At 43.6% G+C, this 17,987-nt stretch overlaps 1 protein-coding gene across 13 annotated transcripts in view; it reads right to left on the reverse strand.

Annotated features, from left to right (window-relative positions):
• The window catches only part of Pcbp3 (poly(rC) binding protein 3), a 191,498-nt gene that overhangs the window by 78,710 nt on the left and 94,801 nt on the right, over positions 1–17,987 (reverse strand). Inside the window, exon 1 of one of the 13 annotated variants that reach the window (XM_057751297.1) lies at positions 1,692–1,773. The exons of the other annotated variants lie outside the window; for them this stretch is intronic. The gene's annotated coding sequence lies outside the window, so the exon portion shown is untranslated. Of the gene's footprint in view, positions 1–1,691; positions 1,774–17,987 lie in introns of those variants that run through there. 13 annotated transcript variants of the gene reach the window in all.

Genomic DNA, 17,987 nt, shown 5'->3' on the forward strand with positions numbered 1-17,987 from the left:
CATTCACTATTCATCTAGAGCCTGGTGGTTCTCCAAGCCGTTTGTCACAGACAAGCTTCTCTGTTTAGAGAAGGTGATGGAAAGCCTTATGTTCTCCCCAAGTCACTAAGTCAACAATGGCCAAATATAAGCTTTGGGCCAGGCTCTGGGGAGACTTGGGGCAGATTCACCAGTAACACTGGGGGTGGGGGGTCTACCCCAGAGATCCAGAGTAGACTCCATATCTGAGGAAAGAGCACAACTAGATACACTCAGCAGGTAAAGAAAAGGGCGGCAATCACCTGTTCTAGTCATGTGGTCCTATCCACCACTGCTTCTCACATGTGCCCCGGCAGAGTCTCCTAGTTGGTCTCTCCTCACACCGAGGGTTGCCTGAGAGTCTATCCTACCCAGAAGCCACAGCTACTTTGTAACAAACCACCAGCTTGGGCTCCCTTCTGCTTACATCAAGCAATTGCTCTCACTCAGGCTGTAAGATGCTGCAGGGACTGCACTTGCCTCTCAGAGCTAAGCTGCCTCATGCTTGCTCTTCTCTGGCCTGGCATTCCTCTGCTCAAAACGCTCATGCTCGCCATTTCTTCTGCAGGGCTGCTCTTCATTTGTAGCTTGCTTCCTCTCACCTTTGCAGAAATGCCCCTTTGTCAAGTGGGGCAAGTGCGTGTGTGCACATCTGTATGTACACACACACTCATGCACACACATACACAAGAGAGCACAAACATGTACACCCATGTGCATAGAGACATAGACATTATCACATGCACAAAACCACACATATGCACCTTCCGACACATGTATGTACAAACACGAACGTGTATAGACGTATTCCTACACCCACACCCATGTGTGTTATGTGCTTGTTCATACCCATGTGAACTTACATTCACGTGCACAGGCACTAACATGTGTATAAGCATGTATACCTGTGTGTATGCACACTTACACTAATATACATGTATGTACCCATTCCCTCTTGGCCCCTTTCCTTTACCCCTTTCCTTCATTTTCTGAATCTGTCACTGGTTTTCTCAGATGTAAAATCCACCCTGGATGGCCCTCCCTAGGCACAGATTGCCCAGACTTCTCACTTGTAGATATGTCCCAAGTCTAATCAGAGCCTGGTAGAGAGCCCACATTGCTCCTGTTGGTCTGCTGACCCTGGAGCTGCTCCCTCTTCCAGCCTCACTTACACTCACTCCTCAGGCCAGCGCTGCTCTGAAGTCCCTCGTTACCCCCGCTGTTCTAACCTGATGAAAATGACCACTAAGAATAAAGACTCGCCAGAATTCTGTATAGACGAGAAGCACCATTCACCATGGAATCAAGCCAGATCATTTAGAAACACACATTTGTTTTCGCGTCACTACAAATTACCCTTTGAACGAAAATCAACAGATGAGAAGCAGACAGAACCGATAGGCTCTAACCGCTCCTTCTTAAGAAGTCCCTGTGGTGTAACATGGCAAAGGGGGTTACTGGGGATTGGGTCAGAGTGGAAAAGCAAGGCAGGAACTAGAAGTCGGGACCGGTCCTAAGTTGGGGTGGGAAGGGTGGGAGTTCTGGGCTGAGGTCGGGCACAGGCAGGCACAGGTGGGCAAAGCAGGTCAAGGCAGGCAGGGTCACAGGTGGCCATTGTCTGGAACAGGATGGGGCTGGGTGGGCAAGTCACCAGCAGGGGTGGACGAGAGTACCTGGGAGCGCCTCCTTCTCCCGGCCTGGGGACGCCTGTCCTGCCAGCCCACCTGCTCCCCGAGGAGAGACTGTCCATCTACCAAAAAGCAAGGAAGAAGCGTCACATTAGCTGAGGAGCCTGACAAGGCCACTAATATGAAGGCACATAGGCCACACCCCACCTGACCCCGTTCAGTCCCTCTGAGTCTAAGATGCTCACAGAAATTAGATATGGTACCCACCAGCAATTGTCAGACACGTTCTCTGGCTCACAGTGTACCCCAGTAAAGAGACACTGTGGACCCTGTCCAGTCCTGACACAAAGCCTTTGCGGGAGAGCCTCACCTCTCCCAGCCTTCTGTGTGCAGCAGCACACTGCTGTCAGAGCTGCACCCCAGAGGCCCCTCTGGCCACTCCGTACCTTTACCTTCAGAACAGTCTGCAACCTCAGTGAGCGCAGAACTGAACAGAACTGCAGCTCTGAAATCCAACCACACATCTTCGAAGGACTTAAGTACCCAGATTTGCCTATGTTAGCCAAGCTTGTGGAACACAGTGACAGAGGAGGAAAGCGAAGCCACCACTCTGTATGCAGTAATACCAGCACCCAGCAGTCAACGGGGAGGGTCTTACTCTAGTGTTATAGAATGCTGCCTTCTGGCCCTAACAGCCATTACATCTTTTAAACATTTTATTAGCATATATTATTTATACATAATAATGGGTTTCATTATAAGCTTCCACACACATATATAATGTACTTCACTCATATTCACCCCCACTCCTCCTCTGCCAATAAACTTCCTCCCAATTGGCTCCCCTTTCCACTTTCATGCCTCCCCTTGTGAGTTTCCTGAGGGCTCGTTGTATGGCTACATTACTGCAGAAAAATGTCTCTCTTTCCTTCTATCAACCATTACGTGAATATAAAACCCAAGTGTCTCCCATGAGACCCTCACCTTCCCATGCCAGGATACCAGTAGGTTCAATCCTGTTCAGATTTGTACCATGAGTTCAAGAGTGTAGCATCCACATCACATCCAGATGTCATATGTCAATATGTTCCTTATTGCTGCCCGACCCCAAATTCCTCCAGATGGGATGTTCTTTCCATCCCTTCTTCTGCTATGTTCTCTGAACCCTGGAGGAGGTGATACAGATTTTCCACTTGCTAGAAACCCAATAGTCATTTATTTTCAGCACACTTCAATCACTGCTGGCTGTGTAAAGGGAAGCTTCACTGATCAAGGCTGACGTTAGCACTAACGTCATAAACACCGTTGCTTAGAAGGTGATTGACAGGCCCATTTAACAGCAGTAGCTTCCTCACTAAGGCCTGCTACTTCTCCAGTCATAGATTTTTGACCAGGTTCAGAGTATCAGTCATGAATACTCTCTGCTAAGCAGCCATCAAATTCAATAAGAAGGCAGTTGGTTACCATAGACTAGATCTGCCCTATTGTACCAGCGGGCTCAGCCAGTCAGTACTGCTGCCTGCAGATTCAGGCTAAGACTGGTGATGCTATTCTTCCTCAGCAGCCTGCATAGCAACTGCCACCATGAGGACCAGCAAGAAGGGAGGAAGCTTCCAGTCCAGTTGTAGCCTGATTTCTCTATGTCCTCTGACCAAGGCATGTCGCATCTTCAGCAACAGGAGCTTACAATCTACTTTTAGTGGGTAACCAATAGCATTTGCCTATATTGTTTGGGGGACTTCAGGAGTCTCCCCAACCACAACTCATAAGAGAATAGCACATACACAACATCAGGATTTTTATTTATTAACACCTGGCTTCTAGAAGCAGCTTTGTCTGCATCTCTTCCAAGTCCTTTATAACTTTTTGATGAGCTTATCAAGTATCAGATTTATGACCTATTCACACATCATTCTAGATGCCCCTACCACCCTTGCATTTTCCCTATCTCCCCACTTCCGTGTGTACTTAGACAGTTCCATTCCCAGAATCCCCTCTTCCAATGTTAGACATGTGTTCTATACAACCCTCCACCGCTCACACAACTTAAAGATTCTTTTTACCTGTCTCATAGGCCCACTTTTCTAGATTCCCAGGCTCTGCAAATACGCTTCCACATAAAAGCAAATTTACAAAGTTAAAAGTTAGGGCCCAAATATGAGTAAATTCAGTGTTTGTCTTCCTAAGCCTGAGTTACCTTACTTAATGTATTTTCCAGTTCTATCCAATTTTTCCTACACAGTTCATAATTTCACTTTTCTTTTTGACTGAGTAAGATTTTCTGTAATACATCTCCATTACCCATTCACCAGCTGGTGGGCACCTAGGCTGGTCCCATTTCCTTGCTATTGTGAAGATGGTAGCAATATGCTCGGATGTACCAGTACCTCTGTGGTAGGATAGAGAGTCCTTTTGGTAAATGGCCAGAAGTGATATACCTGGGTCATATGGAAGCTCAATTTTTAGTTTTGTGAGAAACTCCCACACTGATTTCCACAGTGCCTGCACCAGTTTCTACTCCCACTGACAGTGAATAATGGAGATTCCCCTCTCCACACCTCTGTCAACATCTATTTTTTCTTTTAAATTATTTTTATCTTATGTACATGAGTGTTTGTCTGCTTGTATGTATGTGTACTGCATGCATTCCCATGACTGCAGAGTCCAGATGAGTGTGGCAGATCCTCAGAACTATCTACAGACAGTTGGGACCCACTATGTGGGTGCTGGGAACCGAACCCCTGAACCTCTGCAAGAGCAGTAGGTGCTGTTAGGCACTGGGCCATCTTTTCAACCCCCATTTATTTATATTTTTTACAGATAGTCAATCTAACCGGGATGGAATGGACTCTTGCTGTAAGAGAAATCTCAGAGTCCTTTAATTTCTATTTTCCTTATGGCTAATGGTGTTGAACACTTTTAAAAATATTTACTGGCCATCTGTATTTCTTCTTCTGAGAACTCTGTCCAGTTCCTTAGCCTGCTTTTAATTGGGTTGCTTCCTTGCTTAATTTTTTGAGTTCTGCATATTAATCCTCTATCAGATGTACAGCTCCCATTCTGTGGGCTGTCCCTTCGTCCCACTGATGGCTTCCTTTGCTATCCACAAGCTTTTATCATGAGGTTCTATTTGTTGACTACTGACCTGATTTCCTGAGGAACTGCAGGCCTCTCTAATGATTCCAAAGTTCCAGGTCTTACATGAAGGTTTGTAATCCATTGAAAGCTGATTTTTATGAGGGTGAGAGAAAAGGGTCTAGTTTCATTCTCATACAATAAAGATCCAATCTTCCTAGAATCAATTGTTGAAGATGCTATCCTTTTTCCAATGTGAACTTTGGCATCTTTTTCAAAACTCAAGTGACTGAAGCTGTGTAGGCTAATAGCCAGGATCCCCCTATTCTTTTATCTTGGCCTATATGCCTGTTTTCTGTGCCAATAAGATGCTGTTTTATTACGATGACTCTGTAGTATAATTTAAACCAGGTATAGGGATACCTCCAACTATATTCTTTCTGCTCAAGATTGCTTTGACAATCCAAGATGTCATAGTTAGTTTCCGCTGTCAATTTAACATAAACCTGGAAAGGGAACCTCAATTCAAATATTCCCTCCATCAAACTGGCCTGTGGCATGTCTATGGAGTGTTTCTCAATTGCTTGTTGGTATAGAAGAGCCCAGCCCATTGTGGATGGTACCATCCCTACACAGATGGGCCTGAGCAATACAAGAAAGGTACTGACCATGAACCTGGGAACAACAATCCAGTACACATTATTCCTCTGTGGTGTCTGCTTCAAGCTCCTGTGTTGCCTTCCCTTGATGAAGGACTATAAAACCTAAGAAAAAATTGACCCTTTTCTCCCCAAGTTGCTTTTGGTCATGGTGTTTATTATAACAGAAACAAAACTAAAACACAAGATCTTTTGTTTCCAGATGAACTTTTAAAGTTTTTTTTTTTTCTAATTTCTGTGCATTGAAATACTGATGAGAATTGCATTGAACCTGTAGATTGGTTTTGGCAGTACAGTCATTCTTAAAATATTAATTCTTTCACTCCATAAACACAGTAAATCTTTCCATCTTCTAATATTTTCCTCAACTTCCTTCTTCGGTGTATTAAGGTTTTCATATAGAGATCTTTCACTTCCTACGTTAAGCTTATTACAGGGTTGGTGGTGGTGTTTTGTTTTTTATGTTATTGTAAATGGGGATGTTTCCTTGATTTCTTTCTCAGTATGTTTGTCTTTAATATATAGTAAAGCTGTTTTGTGTTAATATTGCATCCTACTATTTTACTGAAGGTATTTACCAGTTTTAAGAGTTTTCTGGTAGAATCTTTAGGGTCTCTTATATATCGGGAATATTATTGACAAAATAAGAATTATTTTTATTTCACTACCTACTGGTATCCTTTTATGTGCTTCTCCTGTCTTACTGGTCTAGATAAGACTTACAGTGCCATACTAAATAAGAGCAGAGAGAGTGGAAAACCCTGTCTGAGTGGAAATGCTCCAAGTTTTTCTCCATTCTGTATGATGCTGGCTGTATGTATCATATTATAGCCTTTACTGTGCTGAAACATGCTCCATACTGTCTTCATGAATGAGTTTGGAAACATTCCTTCCTTTTTTGATGTATGAAATAAGTTGAAAAGGATTGGCATTAGTTCTTCTTTAAAGGACTAGTAGAATTTTGCAGTGAAGCCATCTGGGATTGAGATTTTTTTTTCGGTTGAGCAGTTTTAATTACCGCTTCTTGTTGTTTGTGATAAATCTGTCCAACTTACTTATCTCACTAAAGTTCAACTTTATTAGGTAATATGTGTCTAGAAATCCATTTCTTTCAGACTCTCCTACTTTGAATTTCTTTAGTATCTGTTTTAATGTCCCCCTTTCTATCTCTAACACCACTGTATGGGGTCCCATCTCATTCTTTTAGTTAGTTTGGCTAAGGGTTTGTTGATCTTTCTTATCTTTTCAAAGAACCAGCTCTTTGCTGCATTTATTCTTTGTATGTTCCTTTATATTTTTTCATTTCTCCTTTATTAGCTTCCGCCCTGATCTTGACTATTTCTATCTACTGCACTGCAAGTTTGCCTTGTTCTTTGTTCCCAAGGCAGAAGGTACATCATTAAGTTATTTATCTGAGATGTCTCTGATTTCTTAATGTAGGCAATTAGAGTTATCAATTTCTGTCTTAAGGCTTCATTGTATCATCCCATAGGTTTTGGTGTGCTGTATCTTCATTTTCACTCAATTCTAGGAATTTTTAAATTTCCCTCTTGATCTCTTCAGTGACTCAATCACATTGAAGAGTGTACAGTTGAAACAACATCAGTTTGTGAATTCACTGTAGCTTCTATTGCTGCTGATTTGCAGCTTGTTCCACTGTGGCCAGATGGAATAGAGGAAATAATGTCACTTTTCCTGCGTTTACTGAGACTTCATTTGTGTCTAAATATATGACCTATTTTAGAGGGTATTCCACAGACTGGTGAGAACGATGTGTTCTGGAGTGCTTGGATGGGAATAAGTGTCTGCTAAGTTGATTTGATCTATTGTATCACATAACTCCACTGTTTCTCTGTTTAAACCACATAGTGGGTATATTACTGACACTGGGGTACTGAAGTCACCTAGTACTATGTGTTGGGGCTAATCCATAATAACTTTATATCTAATAGTGCTTGCTTTGTAAAATTGTGTATGCCTGTGTTCAGTGGATATATTAAAATTGTAATAATGTCTTCATGATGAGTTGTCCCTTTGACCAGTATAAAGAGAGTTTCTTTATTCTTCCCACTAGTTTTGATTGGGTAACTATTTTTATCAAATGTAGAACACTGATATTTATTTGTTTCCTATTTCTATTTGTTTGCAGCACCTTTTCCCATCATTCAGCCTGGCTAGCAACTCTCTTTAACAGTGAGATGTTTCTTGAAGGCATCAAATAGATACATCTCATTTCTTAGGCCAATCTGCTAGTCTATATCTTTGAGTTGGGAAATTAGGACTATTAATATTCAGAATTATTACTGAAAATATGTATTGATTCTGGTCATTTGGTTGATTTTTGTACTATTTCATGTTTTCATAATCCTCATTTGTTTAATTACTGTTCTAAAATAGCACCCTTCCCCTGAAGTCTCTTCATTGTGAATATCCTTCTCTTCAAGTGAAGATCTTCCAGTATGTTCTGCAAAGTTGGCTTAGTAGCTATGGCCTGCTTTTATCATGAAATGTTTTTCTACAGTAGTTACAACAGTTTTGCTGGGGATACAGTAATCTGGGTCTATAGCTTTGATCTTTCAATGCCCTTCTGGATTTTAAAGTTTCCACTGAGAAATCAGATGTGACTCTAGTGAGCCTTCTTTATATGTGGCTGGGTGTTTCTCTCTTACAGCTCCCAATAACTTTTTCCTGTATGGTGAGTGGTTTTTAAATTAGGTGTGTGTGAGTGCACACATCAGGGTATTTTGTGGAGGTCAGTGAACAATTTGCAGAGAAGGCTCCTCCTTCCACCGCGTGGGTGCCAGGGATCAAACTCAAGGTTTATCAAGGCTCATCATCATGCTTTTCATGGTAAGCTGTCCTACTGCCCCTATTTAGTGTATGAGCTCTCTGACCTGGAAGCTCCATTTCTGGGCTTCTCTGTTAGGTAAGTTGTGTCTTGTGTACTTGAATGGCCTTTCTTTGCCCACAGGAAATGTAAGAAATGTTCTGCTATGATTGTATTTGCTGTAGGAATTCCTACTGCCCGTAGCCTTTAAGTTACCCCCCCCCCAGGTATTGGGCGTGACCTCTTATACTATTTATGCCGATGTAAAGTGTACATCCGGCCTCTTTTCCGGCTTTGGGATTCGGTTGCTCTTCCCTGTTCCAGCAGAGGATTGAGATCTGTGAGTCTACCCCCTAAATAAATAACTCTCTATTATACTCAATCTGAGCTAGTATGGGATTTCTTTTAAGCATCCTTCTTCATGTATTGAAAATGCTTTTATGACATGGACATTGAGTTCTTTTATGTCCATAATTTATAAATTTTGTGTTTTCACTGAATCCCAAAATCTTCCTGCATGTTTATTTATACTTCTAAAACTTTTATTGCTGTCCTTGATTGAATGTACTAAATCTTCTACCTTCAAGAAGAATGTTTCCTTTCTGATAGTTCTTTGTATGTAATTTGGTGTTTCTCTTGCAGCCTTCAATACATTTCAATTGTTCTATATACTTAGTGTCTTCTTCAGCATGTGTATATATACCCATCATGTGTATATATACCAGCATCCCTCCACACCATACCCTTCTTAGTGGGGCTTCTTTAGCGTGTGTGTGTCATCACCCCTCCACACATATATACCCTGCTCAGTGGGTTATTCTCTATGGCACTGCTGCCTTGTGAAATTTTGCAAGACTTGAATCCTGCCTTTGACTTGGCCTCCCACAGTATGGTATCTGAATCTTTTGCTTATGTATTATTATGTTTCTGATTTTATGTTTTTATGGAGAGGGTGTGTATGTTTCTTGTACATTTTTGGTTTTTGTTTTAATTCCAGCTTGTTTGTTTTGTCTTTTTTTCTAAAGAGAAAGAAGATGTGGAGTTAGATGGGTGGGGAAGAGGGAAGGGTCTGGGGGGAAATGGGGAAGGTGAAACTGTGATCAAAATATATTATATGAAAAATATTTTCAGTTAGAAAAAACTTCCTCACATATTTTCCAGTTTTTGTTTTTTTAGTTTCCCACAGAGTTTAAGGAGGGCCATCTTATGTGACCCTGAGTTTGTGGCTAGGATACTGACAGCTGACAGACAATTGATTCTTAAAGGTGGACCCTGCACCCTCTGTCCCTGCTGAACTTACTCTTAGTTTTAGTTTGCTTTGGATATTATGTAGACAGCATATTGGCTGAACATAAAAGCAGGTTGTTTCTTCCTTTCCAGTTCCAAAGCCTCTTATTTCTATGTTCACCGTAATGAACTTTCTAGTATCTCTAGGACAATAATAAACAGAAAGGGTAAGAACAGATTTTCCACCCTTAGTCCTTTTCTTAAGGGGAAAGCATTCAAACTTCTACTGAGTTGAAATGAAGAAAACATGCAAACAAAGCACTTGGCCCTTCAAACTCTAACCCTGAAATGTGGATGGTGAGAGTCTCGAGGATCATCTCCAGCATTCCTTGAAAGGCATATGCCATGAAATAGCAGACATGGGAGATGCTGGGTGGCACAGGAAGACAAAGGATACTGGACCCAACAGAACAAGTGTTCATAGGAGCCAGAGGTCACCAGCCTCTTCACAACACCCTTTTGTAGCTGCTGATGAGGGAAAGGAGCAAGTATGGGGCACAACCCAACTAAACAGCCTGTATGTGTGAAGTCCTGTAAAAGAGAACTAGACAAAACCGAGAGCATGTATCTAAAATGTTCACACACACATTGAGACAAAACTAAGACCCAAATTGATTTATCCTTTAGGGAGAAACAACAGAAGCCATGAGCACATCCTGACACATAGAGAAAAAGGGGGAGGGGGAGAGGGAGAGAGAGAGAGAGAGAGAGAGAGAGAGAGAGAGAGAGAGAGAGAGAATGAGAATGCTCAGAAATATGTACAAAATAAAATTAATTAGTTTTAATCAACAGTCTGTATGTGCTTCAGAAAACAAGAACTCAATGAATGTGTAAAAGCCCTCAAGATAGCAGTCTAAAGAGAAGGGGTAGGAAGGCCAAAGAACAATTATAACAATTACAACATGTTAAAAAAAACAAGACAATTCCAACAATATCAAGTCTCAATGAGGTGCAAAAAACAAAAACAAAAATAAAAACCCCACAGTGTTAACTTTTAGACTTTTGATATGTATGCTACAATCTGAATAACCGATGAGGCTAGGTACCTAGTAAGAGACCAGAGGGTAGGGGAAAGCGAGTTTCCAAGAAGGGAGCAATAAATAAAGGGGAAACTAGAATAGGAGACCTAAATGAGGAGAGGGAAGGAAGAACAGAGTAAAGGGGGGACTATGGGGTGGGAGAACTAACCCTAAAGTTTCATACGTATATGAAAGGAATCTAAACAGAGTCATCATATAATAGGAGATACAGGGCCCCAACTAGACATCTTACACCACCACATAAAGCCTTCAGTGCTAGTGTTGAGTCACTGGTAAAAGGGGTCCCAAGAACTTCCCCCCACCTCAAAAATATCACCAACTACTGCCAATGAATTGCTCTCCATAATCTTATGGTAAGGTCCTGTTGATAAAGATAACACTTACGACATTGAAAATGGAGAAGTCTAACTAGTGCCCAACTAGACAGTTCACCTCTACTGACTAGCATTCATGGAGCTGGTAGGTATTCTGCACAAATGTTATGGGAGTAACCAAACACTTTTATTGGACTTAAAGCCCACTCCATGAGATGGAACCCATACCTAACACTACAAAAGTGGCCAAAAACCTGAGTCTAAATAGATCATGGGCTCAAGGGAAAACCTACTTCTACTATTCTGTTAAAGGAACATAGCAATAAATGATTCCTAATGACATTCTGCTATACTCATAAATCAGTGCCTCATTCATCCCTCATCTAAGAAGCTTCTTCTTGCAGTAGATGGGAATTAATACATACTCACAATTGGACAATGTAAATAGAAAGACTTTAGAGCACTCCATCATAGAAGAGATGTCTTCATCAACCACACCACTACCCCAATTCAGTGACCTATGCAGAAGAGGAGGTGGAAAGATTGTAAGAGCTAGAGGTGATGGATGACTCCAAGGAAACTTCCAGACACAACAGGACTGGTGCACATACAAACTCACGAACACTGTGGCAGCCCACACAAGACCTGCACAGGTTCAAACCAGGTGGAGACCCAGCACTGAGAGGGAGAAGTGCATACAGAGCCCCAACCTTATCCAAGAAGATATTTGCAGTTGATAGCCTCTGGCAAAAGGAAACTCAGTTTTCTCCAAAGGAGTCTCACTGGGTATAACAGTCACATTTCGAGACAGGCCCAAGAGTGGTTGGCCAAAACAAAACAGACTATGTAGTTTTTCTGTTTGTTTGTTTTTTGGAGGAGGTGTTCTTGTTTCATTTTGCTTTTTTTTTTTTTTTTTGCATTTGTTGACTTATAGAGTGTTTTTATTTTCATTTTGTGGGCTTTTTTAAAAGGGAAAAGAGAGAAATAAACTTACAAGTGGGTGAGGTAAAAAGGTAGGGAGAAAATGTAATCAAAACATATTGCATTTAGAAAATTAGGAAAAGTTTCACTCTTCTTAGCCAGGAGAGGGGGTGCACACCTTTAATCCCAGCACTCAGGAGGCAGAGGCAGGTGGATCTCTGTGAGTTCAAGGCCAGCCTGGTCTACAAAATGAGTTCCAAGACAGCTAGGGCTACACAGAGAAACTCTGTCTCAAAAAACTACACAAAAACTGAGGAAAAAAATGAGGAGAAACTCCATATAGTTATAAAAGAAAACAATCTCCAACTCTGCTTGTCTAGTCTTCCTCTGTCTCCTAATGTGTGCTCACTAGATCTGTCGGCTAGAGAGCACAGACTGCTCTGCATGGTTTCAGCCAATGGAGGATGTACAAGAGGGGGGTGTGGTCCCCCCCCCCTTGGTGACATATAACGCCAAGGGCCTCCTGCAGCCTCTCTTGTGCTCAGAAGGTGCTGAGGAACAAGTGCAGAGCTCGTAGAGTCCCTCCAGAAACCGTATGGAGCAACTACGGCAGAACCCGGGAAGAGTGTGTTCTTTTTTTCTGTTCTTCTCACTGAATTAACTAAGAGATGTGTTTCTCTAACAAGAAAGGTGCAGGCTTGACTTGGTTGAGCTTTAGATTCAATCACTAGGCTGTGATAAGCTTTCTCTGAGAGATGTCACACCTCGCTTATGTCACTTGTATAACAAGTGCCATTCTCTCTGCTTGACTCTCTCTTACACACACACACACACACAAACATAAAGACCTTCATACAGAGACAACCGCCAGATATGGAATAGAAAGAAGAAACATGGGACTTGAAAACTCAGAAGACTGTAACATGTGAGGTAAAGGCAGGTGACCTGTATTCCAACCCAGAGAAAAGAGAGAAGGTGTCTACGTCATCTGGACGTGGGTTCCCATCTGTTAGGGAGATGCCTAAAGCCGTGATTCTAGGAATTCCACTAAACAATGCACCGCCAGCAGGAGTCCATGTGAGCAAAGCAACCATGGTTGCCATCACTGCACAGAGCCAATGCCCAGCGTTTGTCCACACTATGGGACACAGGCAGACCTGTTGGAACAGGCAAACTAGCACGAGCATATGACTGCTTGAACTAAGTACAGTCTTAAACGGACCACTTTCAAATAATAGGCCTTACCGATCTTAACCACTGCAGAGACACTTCTGTTCAACTGCAGCCACAGACTAAATGCAGAAGACACTGTGAAAGCTAACAAGAGGCATCCAGTGCTCCAGCAGCAATCCCAGAACCTGGAACTTAGGCCTCTGAGTGAGCCCAACCCAGTTAGGAGCTGATCACGGTGGCCCTGCCCATGCAGTCAGTGCTGGAGTCAGACCAAAGCCCAATTCCAAGCATGCCCTGGCAGAGACACAGGAGCACTCTACATCAGCTTGCCTCTTGTGCTGAGTTCTCAAACCCTGACAGCACCTTTGAAGTCCACGGAGCAGCTATGACGAGATGCCCAGCTCCCTGCCCAGAGAGAATGACGGCGTGCTCTTCATCCGGCTCTCCTACCTACATGCCCCATCCTTTAAAAGGCCTGACTCCCACCCCCAATTAGGCAGGGCTGACATGCCAATGGGCTAGAACGAGTAACCAAATGCTGATTCACCAGCATCCCTCGTGATGGCCATGCTGGATAGGAGTGCTGGGAAGCCATCTTCCATATTTCCTTTGCTAAACTAGTTGGTCTCCACAACTTAAAACTACATAGAATCCACATGGGCCTCCTGGAGGCCATCACCCATGGATGCAATTATGAGATCCTAAAACCAGGGAATAATTTTTCTAAGCAGCATCTGCTTAGCCACCATAAGGAAACAGGCTTGCACTGCACATGCGATGCTAGCTGCAAAGGCTCTGCTAATGATTTCACTGTGGAGCTGTAATGCCTGCAGCAGCACACTAGGTGTAAAGACAGTATCAAGTACAACACATTTTCAGAAGTGAGCCCGCAAGGGGCACAAGTCTTCATCTCATCATGCGTTTGAGCTCAGAACATCAAGGAGGCTCCCTGTCACAATGCGGGGCTTTGGTGACAGTTGGCTACACGTGGCTAACAGTATGGCTGGCCTCTACTGGTGCCAGAACAGCCTGTCAGAAGGTCAGGTGGTTCCTTAGTAAATTAAATGTGGACTTGCCACCCCCCCCACACAAACAAAAGCATATAAGAATCTTCATGATGGTGCTATTTAAAACAATCAAAAAATAGACAAAAACCCAATGTTCATCAACAGAAAAATGAAGTAAAGAAGTGTGACATATCTCTACAATTACTATTCAGCCATGAAAACTAACAGAGTTAGGGGATGTAGCTCAGTTGTATATTTACATAACATGCACAAGGCCATGGGATAACTTTAAAGATAAATAATATAACAATATATAATATAATAAAGTTCTGAGACATTTCACAACTTGGATAAACTTTAAAAGTGAACACTCAGTGAATAAAGTCTATCAGAGGCTGTATTATCTGAGTACATGTATACTCTGAGAGGCAGAGCAGCAGAGACGAAAAGTAGACCAGTGAATGGGGAGGGCTGGCTCACAGGACCAGGTCTTAACAGACGTGGAAGTCGTACAGGCCACGAAGACACTGACAACAGATCACCCAAAAGCGGTGAGCTTTAGGCCATGTGAATTACCCCTCAGTTGCGCACATGAAAGCAATCGCCTCACAGAGTTGTGCAGGTCGGGAAGTGGTATGGGGGAAGTGGGAAAGAGGCGCGAGGGAGCGAGACAAGGAGTGCTAGCAGCCCACGTTTGATCATCTGGGTTTGTGCTGCTGTTAATTATGTGTTGCTCTTCCCACTTCATTTAAATTTTTTAAAAAACTACTTCTAAATAATGCACGAGTTAATTAACCATGGGACCCAAAGTGAACAGGAGCCATTCTCAGGCTAAGCAAAGCCCTGGCAACCACAAAAAAAAATCGGCCTCCAAGTGGCTGGACAGCATTACTTATCTCTGCAGGGACTACGCCCATTAGGCAACGGTACACTGCTCTCCCGAGTGTGTATAGCTCACGGACGGGGCATTTTCATCTGTTCAGCTGCCATGACAAAATTCTTAAGTAGCTTAAACAGCAGAGACTTTCTTCCTGACACTCCTTGGGAGCTGGAGCACGTGAGCAGCGTACCAGGATGACATGGCTCAGGCAAAGGTTCCATTTCCAGTTTGCCCACTCTACAAACCTGGAAGGTGTACCATGCTATTGCCTCCTCCTATATATGGGCAGTGTGGCCTATCAGTGGCTTCACTCAGGGCTTTAACTGGCATCATGTCATCATGCGTGCTGGTCCCCATGCATGTGGATCCTTTGACATGCATGGCCTCTTTTGTAATCCATTCTTTGGCTCAGTCCCCGTTGTCCTCCTTGGACCAGAAACAGCTGCCCTAACTGCCCAGCTCCAAGCCTCTGGGGCCACTGTCACAGCCAACAAGGCTGCTCTTTACACACTTCTTTCCAGGAGCAAAGACGCTCTGGCTAGGCCCTGCTGGCTCCCGCGAAGCCACATCTGTCTCCACACTTGTAATTATCACTTAGCAAGCACACAGAATGATGACACCACTCTTTCCCTTGCCAAGATGTGACAAACAGAAAACATTGTAAAGCTATTTTTGGCAGTCTATGAGTCTATAGAAGTTTAAAGCACGAGAACACCCTGAGGTAGTTGACGCTGTTCCCGCCACGCACTCTTATCCACGGTTGTGTGCCCCTCCCTTCTGCAGGAGGTCTGCCCCAGCTGGGTGTACCAGACGGTCAGTAGGGAGCGGCAGAGCCACAGTGCCTCCCACAAAGGTGGTAAGCATGTAATTGGCATGTCTGGGCTGCCAGGACCAGTATTCCTGACACTGTATCATAAAAGCAGTGACCTTAATAGAAAAGAAAGGGTGCCTAGCAGCCAGCTTCACACTTCCACATAAAGCTACTTGTTCCTTATTTATTTCGGAAATAAAAGTCATGTTGTATTAAACACCCATGTTACTAAGACCTAAAATAATCATTTCATATGGACAAAATCAATCTATCCTCTATAGCAAACAAATCTTGAGCCGAACTGGTGATCAGACTAAACCTCACTGAGACCACAGCACCAGCGAACAGAGTATCCTAAGATGCTCGGCAGAGAGGAGACACAGCTGGGTAAGCAGGCAGAGGAGACAGCTGGCAGGCGTGGGTCTGCCCTGGGTATAAGTTGCTGACTGACCCAAAACCCACATCCAGTAACCAGCCTTGGCCAGGTCACTGATCAAATCCTACATCAACAAAGCTAACAATGGCGCACAAGGCAGTTGAGTGGCAACCTCAGGCCTCAGTCTCCCCATCAGGGAGGGTCCTCTATGAATGCCCCTCCTCTCTTCCTCTTCTACTCGGGTAGCTCTGGCTTCTACACACTTGTATTTTGACCATTTCTCTACACTTAAATTAGAGGAAACAGAATTGAAGGATAAATAACAAACCGTCTGCCCTTAGTCTTTCTCACACAATGCTCCCACCTGTAATTTGCACTGCAGCTCAGTGCTGTCAGTACCTGGCAGCCACAGTGGCTGCTCTGTCCGCCCAACCTCCATGCCCCCCGAGGAGTATTACAGCAGTTACTGAGTAGGTCTCCCACAGTATCACTTAAACAATGAACGGGAGCGTATCACAGCAATAGACAGAACTGCCGTGCTCAGTTCCACGGGACCACACTGCCCAAGGACAGGACACACTGCCCCTGTGGAGGAACAGCCTGAGACCCTAGTGCAGTCATCAGACCAGGGACACCTGGTCTGGGAACTTCAGAGAGGTGTGTGTCAGAGCAATACTGAGCTTGCCACACTAAAGGAAGTTAAACACGGTGTCTTTTTATATTGTGGTGGGGGAGGCTGTCAGAAAAGTCTATGACAATAACCACAGAAGTTATGAGGCAGAAAATCCGAGGGCACTGGAATGTGGATATGGATTCTCATGGCTCTTTATTCTTATCGGACCATGAGAAAATCTGAGGAATTCCTTTATGAGAACAAGGTGATTGTAAACTGTTTCCACAAACGTTCTACAGCATTTCACCCTTGGAAGGGCAGAGAATATTCCCATAAGCTGTGAGACACCAGCACCAGCTTTACACACCTTAACGACCACGGGGCCATCTCAGATAACATAACACGTGCCATCCAGGATGTGTGAATGTATGGGAAGAGGTTTGGACAAAGAAAAAAAACACCTGATGGGGCATCTTTCTAAATGCATTCCCATCATTAAGTGACCTAACATTATCTAGGAAGAAAGCATGTGGAATGAAATCTACAGATGGAACTGTCAGGAAAAGCCTGTGTCAGGGGAACTGCAGGTTCCATGGAAAAGTCAAATAGAGAGAGACAGCTGTAGCCCACGGGCAGATGTAGGAAATCTACTGCATGGAAAGTAGCTAGGCCTCTGGTGCCTTCCTAGTTGGGCAGCAGTTTCTGCGCCACACAGACAAGGAAGAAAGTCATAGTGCGTCCTGTAGGCATGGGACACCACACAGACCAGAGCACCCTATACCCACCTCCAAGTCTGTGCCATGGCCACAGTGAGCACTCAGGATTCATGGGACAACAGGGACACTGCACTATTTCCCAGTGACAGGCCATGGTGAGCACCTAGCACTCTCAAAAGACAAACTTTCCCAGGTAACAAAGAAATACCTTCGGGGAAATTGGTATGCTGGTGTCGAACTATGTGAAATATGCAACTAGGGCGAACAGAAAGAAAACAGTAATCACCAAGTGAAATGTCCCAGGCCTGGACTTGAGACTGTACACAAGAGGACACATACTTCTAGAGGTAGACCTAACATACCACCTTTAGAGAGAATGGAAAGCTACAAAATGGAGCTGGGGGCAAAAGGGGAGAGGCAGTGGGGAACATCGAGAGGAGACCCAACTTTCATGGCACACAGGAAGAGACATGACAAGCAAGTCCCTGCCCAGACATGATGGCATTTAGGTAACCAAGGGTGAAAATGAATCTCCACAATTCAGCGCAGTGATGTCAAGGAAATAATTCATGCATAAAACTTTCCAAAGTGCCTAGCCCCTTGATATCTGTAGAGGTTTCTGATACATCTGGATTTACACAA

The sequence above is a fragment of the Chionomys nivalis genome, chromosome 19 (assembly GCF_950005125.1).
Source record: "Chionomys nivalis chromosome 19, mChiNiv1.1, whole genome shotgun sequence".
NCBI classification, from domain to species: Eukaryota; Metazoa; Chordata; class Mammalia; order Rodentia; family Cricetidae; genus Chionomys; species Chionomys nivalis.